Source organism: Xiphophorus maculatus, chromosome 7 (assembly GCF_002775205.1).
Source record: "Xiphophorus maculatus strain JP 163 A chromosome 7, X_maculatus-5.0-male, whole genome shotgun sequence".
NCBI classification, from domain to species: Eukaryota; Metazoa; Chordata; class Actinopteri; order Cyprinodontiformes; family Poeciliidae; genus Xiphophorus; species Xiphophorus maculatus.
The window spans coordinates 11,180,218-11,191,273 of record NC_036449.1 but is presented as its reverse complement, the minus strand read 5'-3'; positions in this window follow the sequence as shown (position 1 = coordinate 11,191,273).

The window sequence follows — 11,056 nt, the reverse complement described above, 5'->3', positions numbered from 1 at the left end:
AATAATCGTAAGCAGAGTGACATATTAGTGCAAATGGACAAAAAAGTCATAGTTGTTCAGTTGCCGTCTCAGCTCTATAGACTAATTATGGGCAGATCTGAAAGCATGTGTCGAGTGTGGCAGCCTAAATATCTGACTCGGTTCCACCAGCACTGTCAGGAGGAATGGGTCAAAATTCCAGAAAAATATTGTGAGAAGTTTGCAGAAGATTATCAAAAACATTTTACAGCTTTAAAGATAAGCTGTCACGATGCGGTAGGAGCAAAATGCAGCAAAGCGTGGCTCATGTTAAGCGTTTAATAAAAAAAACAACTATAAGTATGAAAGATCACAAGAGCCAGGACAAAACACATCAACCAGGAGAACACAGGGAAGCATGGAGTAGATGGAAGTAGACATGAGGATCTGACAAGTAGTGGGAGAGAATGAGAGGCTTAAATACTGAAGGAGGTTGAGAACTGGACAAAGACCTGAGCTGATGAGGCTTATTGATTGCAGGTGAGAGTGGTTAGAGCAGGAGCCAGGCTGAGGGGCGGGGCGAAGGTGACACATGGAAGCTAGGAGGATGCACAAGGGGACACAAAAGAGAGAGGGAGGAAGCACATGGAAGATGGGAATAAGTAACACTAAAGAAGTATTAAAACTAAAGAAAAACATGATAAGCTAGAAAAAGACAAAGAAAGGAGAGAAAACTATAAAAGAAGGCTGATCTAACAAAAATAGAAACTAAGGAACATAGAACTAGAATAACTAGAAGGACTAAACAAAGAAATAACCTAACTAGAATCACTACAAGTGATGGGCATAAGAGACTAACTAAACCTAGAGTAACAAAATAACTAAGAAACAAACTAGAAACACTATGAGTCACTGAAACAAGGAAAACAAGAAGACAAATTTAACCAAAATAAATTATCTGAAATAATAAAACTGGAATGACCCTGAAAGGTAAAACTAAAGTGAACTGGAGAAAAAGTGAAAATCAGAAATGCACCAACAATAAAATCTCAACCCAAAACCCCGAGTCCTGACATAAATGTATTCAATACTAAAGAAAACTATGTACGCTTCTACATTTGAATAAGAACGTATAAAAATCTTTTTAAAAAAACATCTATCTTTTTTTGGCATTTCTATTTGTGGTACATGAAAACATTTTGGTTCTAGCTAGAACAGAATGTTTTAAATTATTATTATTATTTCATGTTATCCAAAGAAGAATAAAAATTATATGCCTTTCTATACAGCATGCCGTATAATGTCTGGTTTCAGCTGTAGTTTAAAAGCAGCATCGTCAAAAGAATTTGAATCCTTATCCGGGAGGAATCTGTTAATACGTATGATTAATGTATATAAAAATAGAGCAATAAAGTTCTGGACTGCACTTAACTGATTTGGTAGACTTAGTACTTGTGATCATTTTTTTTCTCTATAGTTATTTATTCTAATAACATTTCAACAACCAATACATTGCAGTGTGCCTCGGGCCATGCAGCTACATTTTATGGATGGATTGCTTCACAATGGAGAATATAAATTCAGAGGTTTGCTTGGATTTGTGTAAATGTCAAGCCTTAGTTGTTGACAAATAATCAATAAAGCAAGTGTTTGAGGCGTTTGGTCTTTTAAGGCCCGAGTTCTTTTTTCAATAATGTTCAGACGGAGTTCCACAACAGGAATGGATGACCACTAAGAACCTGGCAGCGAACTCACAAAACCTGCTCTCTCGATTTATTGGGTCAGACGTGCAGCACCACGTATCAGTCCCTGAATATCTTCGCATTATCACTACAACCAAAAGGTTAATTGTTTTTATTGCGATTTAATGTGGTAGACCAACTTAAAATATTAAGTGGAGGGAGATACATAAATGGCTTTCCTTTTTTATTATCTCTCATTATTATAATAATTCTTTTAATCCTAAAGGACCTAAAACAGATTTTTTTCTTTAGTTTCCATTGCCTTTCCAGGTTTTTGGAGATTTAGTATCTGACAGTAATAAACAAATAATATCTCTCTTTATTCATGTATTTCTTTCTGTTTACTTGTTACACCAGGCAAAGCTGGGCTCTTTAAAGATTAAAATAATTAGCTGTTTATAAATTACACAAGCTGTCACTTCAAACTTAGGCAAGTTTTTAAGTTCAGCAACTTTTATGTACTAAGTGTAAACACACCAGCAGATGTCATCTTTAGAACTTCATAATAAATATCTGCTGAGATGCATAAATACACAACTGAACCAAGGTCCTTTTTGACAGGTGGATCCCAAAAGTCCCCTCTCACCTTGTTTTTCCTCTCTGTGTCCCTTCTGAGATTTACACACAGAGAAAGAATTATTTGTTTGTGCGTCACTGAGCCTTTAGCATTGAAACACTGTGACTTTAACAATGCGTGTGAGGACAAACTGGCTTGCTTGGCTGGGTTTTACTTCGTACTTAACTACCGCTGTCTGCTTTAAAAAGGATGTGGACTTTTTAAAGCAAGTTTAAACAGTCACTGTTTAAACTTGAATGTCAGCCTGGCTCTTTAAGACTCAGTTACATGATTTTTAGACAATTGTGTTTAACTGGATAGCATATAGCTGAGCTGAAATTAGACCTGATTTTGGTGCAATGTGTTAATGCAATGTGAATGAAGCCCATTAAAATAACTCAACTGTACCACAATTAAACAGAAGTACAACTATTATTGTTTCATTGCCTAATTGTGTCCTTTTTTCTTTGTTTTTACTTGAAGAGAGTTAAGAGGAAAGAAAACTGCACACTGAAAATGGGGAATGGATTATAATTTGGGAAAGCTCTAGGATCTGACCTTCATGGTTGTTCAGGCTCAAGAGACCAGCTGACTGTGGCTCTAGTTTCAAGCTCTTTTAGAAAGAGCAAACATTGTAAAACACCAGCTTCCACAAGGATTCATGATTATTTGCAGTTTATTCTCCACATGACAGTCTTTGAAAATTAAGAAGAAAATTACAAATACTTTAATGAAACACAAACTACAATTGTTCTGGATGTGTCCAATAGAATAGAATAGAATAGATTTTATTGATCCCCAAGTGGAAATTGATTAAATGGCAATTTAAGCAAAGTCCCCTAAGCTTTGCCTTGATCAGGGAGGTTTGCCTTTGAATTTTGATGCTGGTACTATTACCACCAACTGGCACTGTAAAAGTAAACTTCTGCAGAATTATGAAACCTGTATCTTTGAGCATTTGTTTCATGTACTTCATAAAACAGATGCTGTTTGTTCTATGCTCTGTATATATATGGTAAATGGTAAATGGACTGAACTTATATAGCGCTTTTCCAGTCATTTTTTGACCACTCAAAGCGCTTTACACTAGAGTCACATTCACCCAGTCGCACTCACAAACACGCACACATTTATACACCGATACGCAGATCGGTAGGCAATTTGGGGTTAAGTGCCTTGCCCAGAGGCACATTGACATGTGGCAGGAGGAAGCTGGAATCGAACCTACAACCCCGGCCGGGGTCTTTCTGCATGAAGTTTGCATGTTCTCCCTGTGCATGCGTGGGTTCTCTCCGGGTACTCCGGCTTCCTCCCACAGTCCAAAATTAATTGGTCTCTCTAAATTCTCCCTAGGTGTGTGAGTGTGTGTGTGCATGGTTGTTTGTCCTGTATGTCTTTGTGTTGCCCTGCGACAGACTGGCGACCTGTCCAGGGTGTACCCCGCCTCTCGCCTGGAACGTAGCTGGAGATAGGCACCAGCAACCCTCCTGACCCCATTAGGGACAAGGGTGAACAGAAAATGGATGGATGGATGGATATATATATGAATGTACCAATTTCCCTTACGATTAATAAAGCATATATTTGTATTGTAATAAATTCAGCCAATAAGATGGTGAGAATGCTTACAAGCCCACAAGAGAACTATCGCCATAGTAGTGTCAATGATGACGTCACAGGCTTTTTTATGCATCATACACAAGAATTGTACTATATAAAGACACACAGTCCCATAGAACTTTACCCACTTTTCACTGTGCGGATTGTGCGGAAAACATTGTTTTGAGCAAAACCTGTTAGAATAAACCAGAATGCAGAAACCAATGGTCTATCACCTCAACAACGAGCTCTTTGACATCTTTCAGCAGGAGATCAAGGAGCTGCACCAAGATGTTGCGGCCATTACGATGGAGAAATTCCACACAGAGCGCTACTATGAAGACCTTGTCTCAGAGGAGAGGGAGGAGAAGCAGGCCTTGCTTCTGGAAATTCAGGAGCTTAAGGAGAAGTTAGAGAAAGCTGAATCCAAGAACCAAGGCCTGGTGAGCAGAGATGAGACAATGTGCTGCCCCACAATACAGGAACTCCAACAAGAGATAAAGAAGATGCAAAAGAAACACCGTCAGGAAATTGAGATGCTCACCATTGAGCATGAAATTGATGTCGCTGTGGCTCAGAAAGAGGTAAAGAAGCTCCAGGAAAAGCTGAAGACTGAAAAGAATCTTGGTGCAAAAAGGGAAGCCATCAAGATTCCCCTACAATTCTCTAGCAAAAGTCAACTGGAAATCCAACAGCTTGAAAAAACCATCCTAGAAGAAAAAGCACTAAGGGTCCAGGCAGAGAATCTGTTAGAAATATTGGACCAAGAACTGAGGACAGAACAAGAACTTAGAGCCCAAATTGAGGCAGACAAACATGAAGCTGTGGAAATCGCAGAACAACTGATTAAAAATCTTGAGGATGTGGAGAACATGTCCAAAGAGGGTCCCACTGAGATCACTTCAGATGATAGGGACAAGATTCAACTGGAAATCCAACAGCTGGAGAAAACCATCCAGGACGAAAAAGCACTAAGGGTCCAGGCAGACAATCTGTTAGAAATATTGGACCAAGAACTGAGGACAGAACAAGAACTTAGAGCCCAAATTGAGGCAGACAAGCATGAAGCTGTGGACATTGCAGAGCAACTGATTAAAAAGCTTGAGGACGTGGAAAAAACATCCAAAAAGGCTCCATCTGAGATTACTTTGGATGATCGGGACAAATTTGAACTGGAAGTCCAAAAGCTAGAGAAAATGCTCCAAGAGGAGAAAAGACGAAGGGTCCAAGGAGAGACTGAAAATGCTGCTCTCTTGAAAACTGTAGAGTTTCTTCAGCACGAATCAGACAAAAAACTGCAGAAAGAAAGGGCTCTGAGAGAAGAGACAGAAAGAGGTAAGCTGGAGTTCGAAAAGGTAAGTGATCAACTTTACCAGGGTTTCGAGAAAGCCTGTAAGATGTCGGAGACGCTCTCGGCTGAGACCGTACTCCTTACCAACCATCTTCAGGCAGAGAACAAGAAACAAAGATCTATGCTCAAAGATATCCAGGAACTCACCCTCGTGCTGGAAAAGGAAAAAACCCTTAGGATCAAGGAAGAGAACTATGAGATGGAGGCCACAGAGATTGCAGAGGCTTTGCAGAGGGAAGCAAAATATAGAACCCGGAAGAACAAAGATTTGAAAAAGAAACCCCATCTCACCAAAGTTCAACCGTTTTAAAGTTATGCGAATAGCTCCTTGTTGTTGTTAGATTATTAGTACTTTAAATCATGTAAAAATAACTCTGTTATGTGTTTCTGTTTCAGCTCCTTGTTGTGTTTGTTTCTGTTTAAATGATGAAAGTCTTACATCATCATTCTATGTATTCAAACTTTAATGTAATATAAATAGCTTCTTGTTGTGTTTGTTTCTGTTTTAAATGTTGAATGTTTTACGTCATCATAGTATGTATCCAAACTCGTAATGTAATGTAAATAGCTGTTGATTGTGTTTGTCTTTTTTTTAAATGTTGCAGGTTTTGTGTCAATGTTGCATTTTTATTACGTCCTCCATTTTGTACAAACCAAACGCTAAGAAACAAACAAACAACAGAAAAACAACTGAACAAAAATGGAAAGGTTGGATCTATTCCACCTCTTAAATAAATGTAAATAGCTTCTCGTGCTTGTTTCTCTTAAGTTGAAAGTCTTGCATCATCATTCTATGTATTCAAACTTTAATGTAATGTAAATAGCTGTTGATGTGCTTGACTTTGTTTTAAATGTTGCACATAAGTTGCATTTTTGTTATGTCTTTTTATCATTAAAAAAGCAAAATAAATGAAGGAAGTGTTTTATTTGATTTGAATGTAATATAAATTTCCGCTGGTGTGTTTACCTTTCTTTTAAGTGTTGCAGGTTCTACATTTTTATTATGTCTTTTTTTTTTTTTTTTTTAAATGCTGTTTACACTACAGTAAGAAACAAACAAACAAACAAAACAACGAAACAAAAATGCAAAGGTTGGATCTATTCCGCTTCTTTACAGTAATGTAAATAGCTTCTTCTTCTGTTTGTTTCTCTTTAAATGATGAAAGTCTTACATCATCATTCTATGTATTCAAACTTTAATGTAATGTAAATAGCTGTTGATGTGTTTGTCTTTGTTTTAAATGTTGCAGGTATGTTGCATTTTTGTTATTTCTTTTTATTTTAAAAATTTGCTAAAAAAAAGGGGAAAAAAAGGTTGTTTTTTTTTCTTTTCTTTTCTTTTCTTTATGTGCATTTCTACATAATTTCAACCACCTCTGGTTTTAGGTGGTATTGTTACCAGATTTGTATTGTAGACAACGTCTGATTCACAACCCTCTACCTCGTGAGTTCAATCAAGCATCGCATGTGTGGAAAGAAGTACGACTCTCAGTATAAGGTAACCTCATAGATCCTTGGGGGCTTCAAAATGCCAGCACGTCTTCTGAGGTTTCAACAGAAAAACATGTCGTTCTGTAACCTCTGCGCTGTTGTTTGCTCCTCAGTGCATTCTCATTATTATTCAGTGTGTGCCCTTAAAGCTTCTATCAGGTGGTGTGGCAGTTGGTGAGGCTGACAGTAACTGGAACCTTTGTGATAACGATGTCTGCACTGAGGTACCTTCTGTCTTACCTCTAACCTCCTGACACATCTACAGGAGGGTATTTACTTGGTTATCCCATCTGTGACTATAGACGCAGATGTACACGATGAATCCTTGACAGTTCCCTCCTGTATTCACAGAATACCTGTATAGCATTATACCTTGACTTCACTGAAATAAATGTTTATATTTGTTACATTATTGTCCTGCTGTACAAAAAACGGCGGGTTTTAATGGTGTAGATGCATCTTCTAACAAACATACACATGCAAACGTTATGTAAATCATGACTCCTTACTCAAACTCTTAACTAGAGCTATGCAATGCTGAATGAATAAATAAATAAATAAATAAATAAATAAATAAATAAATAAATCCAATGTTAGTTCCATATCAAGATATGGAACTATCTTGGTAATTGTCACCATAGCAACCCAGCTTCTAAAATTGCATTTGCTCTGTGACGTCACGCGAGCAAGATCCCGCCCCCATTTCCGTGATGGCGAGCAGAAAGATGACGGCTGACCACCATTGTCAGTGTAGCACCGCATAATCTTAAATGTACGCCATACAAGAAAAAGAGACACACGGCGTTGCTACTAATTGTCAACACAGAGACAACTAGATAACAAACATGGTGGAAAAGTTCTAATAATCGTAAAATAAACATCAGGCCTAAAAACATGAAACTGTAACAGATCGAAAGTTCTGTTTTTTGTGGGGGAAATGTTTGGGTGTTTTTTTGGTGTTGAATCCTGACACGCAATGGACTGTTGTCAGTTGCTATGGCGACGAGTCTGCGTGTAGCAGCTGTCACCGAGAGCGAGAGAAAAAAAAAAGTGGTTTTGAGTTGTTCTTCAGCGGTTTTTCTGCGTTATTTTCCATTTTTCCGTGTTGAAATGTCTATATCTCCAGGTTTCATTTAGTTGAGGGAATTCTTCTACCGCGGCAGCGAGGCAATGGATAATGTGAATAAATGGCATTAATAATACAACTCTTGATTTTAGTCATTCAATGGCATTGATAATCTGTACTTGAAGTCAACACGGAAACACACCTGCCAATCACACGTGCTTACCTGGATGTTTAAAGTGCCCATTTGATCTAAAATGATCGTTTTTGTTTTTGGAAGACATAATACCTAGAGAGAATATTGACAGACAGGTTGACCATGCAAAGTGTATGAAAAGAGACTCCTTGGTCAGTATTTAAACCCAGGAGTCGTTCGCTTCAAGGCAGAAGCTGTGTTACTGAGAAACTCTTAATTCTGGTTTGAATTCCTCAAATCAATACTCTATTAGTATGAATTTAAAATGTAAAACTAAGCATTGATAGTAAACTAACATATAACTTAGGTATTTGAATGTATACCTTATCACATTATTACAAAGCTGCCATTTAAGTCAATAGTATAAGAAAACACAAGGCCTTAACAAAATAAAACTCCAGAATGACACTTGTACTCATTTGGTACAGCTTGTTCTGCTTTCTAACTAATTCAGTCAGTAGTTTTCTGACCACTTGGGGGCAATAGTGGAAGACATAAATTTCATTTTTAGATGGTCAAATAAAACCAGAAAATTGAAAAGCAAATAAATAATGAAAAGAAAATATATCCTCACAGGCAAAAGAAGAGTACCCCATGCTAATAAAGCCGAACATTGTGAAGTGCATATCATTGATTCCAATGTCGAAGCACTTATTGAACTGGCAGTACGTCAAAAGTATAATACTTTCTTCAAAAACATGGAGGAACTTGACGTTCCACAAGACTCCCTTGATTTCTTCAAATAACAAACCTGAATAGCACACATAAGTTGCTGTCCTGCCATGACCCCATCAAGATATAAACACACACAAACACAAACGAGAGCATCAGCCATAAATTAATATTTGCCGATTGTTTAGAATGCAGAACATCTCCATACGAGTCAGGCCCAACCAGATGCTCATGAATACAGTTGTATTCTTGGAGACCTGCGTGGGTTACGTCTGCTGAAGTTTTGGAAAGCTCAAGGTCACTCGCTGTTTATTTGTTCTTGGCACCATTCTTTTTTTAATTCCAAGAATGGCTGACCCTTTTGTTCAAATGCTTCTGTGCTGACATGTACTGCACATTATTAATTAGATTCCTTCGACTCATCTTTTTCTGTCTTGAAAAGGGTATTCCTTATCATCTGGATATGTATCCTCCTGGAATTATTTAGACAGCAGTGGTTAAAAAAAAAAAAGCATCACACAACTTCCTAAACAACCAAGGAGATTATTAAAAATTCACACTTTTTCAGTGAAAGAAAATAGAACTCAAAGCAAATCAAACTCAAAGTGCTCGCCTTTGTTGAAGAAGAATGGGTTTATTTTTAGCAGTGAAACCACCTGAGAACAGAAAGAAAATAGCTACCTTTGTGGATATATTGCAATTAGCACTGAACTTTTTTTTAAAGACATAATTAGTTGATGTCTGCTCTCTCTTGCTCTGTCCCCTCTATTTTTCCTCCATCCCAGCAGATGAAAATATCTTTGTGAAATAGATGAAGAAAGGAACCAAAAATAACACATCTTCTTGTGATCATTAAAATGAGAAAGTGGAGGAACAGCTGCTTACAAGAAAATAAACACATTAACACCAATGTTCCACAGAGCGCAATCACAGATGCTTGACAAGGCAGCTGCCTGGTTTTAATTACAGTAATGCTTATGTTGTACCGTGTTTCTTCTTTTATTCAACTTTTCTACCTTGTGTTGGGGTATTTCTAGCACATTGGTCTTTTTTTCTCAGTTTTGCATCATTAGATAACTCAGATTACGACTCAAATATAGTTTGAATGAGTTTTCTTGTCATTTCTGTCAAAATCTCATTCAATAGTTCGATTCTTGCTTTTTAGTTTTAACATCAACATCTCTCCAAACATAAAATAGACATTAAGATAGAAACATTCTAATGTGTTTTACACCCATAATAAATTAATCTTTAAACAAACCTTTCTATATTAATGAAAGAACATTAATTCCTCTTTGAAAATGTTCACCAGAACCACAATTTTTTTTCCTTTCTTTCAAATTCTTATCAAATCTAAAAAAAAATACAATTCAGTGCTTGTGAACATTAGTAAATAATTTTAACTTCAGTTAACATAGATAATGCTGGCAAAGGCTTTGTGATTCATCTCAGTTATATTTTTTGAGTGAAAGACAAGCAATTCACTGAGATTGGATTGGAGATTTGTTGTCCTCTGTGTCTCCCGCCCCGACTTAACAGATGTCCTACATCAGTGTTGATTCCTTCTTTTTTTTCAGGTTAAGATTTCTTAACCATGCCATTGTTGTGAAGCAACAACTGCATGTTATAGCATTAGCAGTGTAGTTAACCTGAAGTCTCAGAAGGCATTCGATTTTCCACTGAGAGTCAAAGTTTTGAAGTTACAAACTGTATTTTTATTATTATTATTATTATTATTATTATTATTATTATTATTATTGAAATGCCACTGAAGAAGAAACTCCAGGTTGGAAAATTGGAGATTCCTAATTTTAATGTTCAATATGACCATCATTAAACAAAGACAAAGCGGCAGCAATTAATTGTTTATTTGCACCTATGGCAGCTTACATCAGTTTAAACCAGTAGCACACAGAGTATTATGCAAATGGAGACAAATGTGTGAACATATTCCTGTAGTGTTGGAATACACAAGATGAATAACAATGTTGTGGCAAACTGTGACAGAAAATGAGGTGGAGTCACTTTTTATTTATTTATTCGACCAGTGTTGTGTCTTGAAGTCCAGCTACTTCCATTATATTAATGTTCACATCGTCAGCACCATTATGTGTGGGACGTTTTTCACATTTGCTGCACTTGGGCCTCGATTTCATCCAAACTTATGGCAGTCTCAGACTTTGTCAAAATCTGTTTGAAGGATAAACACTTATTTTCCAGGGAGTTAGCTTTATCTCTCATTAAGGAATGAAGAAATTTTTTATATAGGAGCACAACAGCAGCAGTTATTTAACTTATAAATCCAAAAATGACCATGAGTTTATTGGGTTCAAAAGCATAAGGAGGCCAGAAGCGGTTAGGCACTGTTCTAGATGACCAAAGAAAGGATTTGCCAAATAACTATGAATATTAAGCACATTAGCTCTTT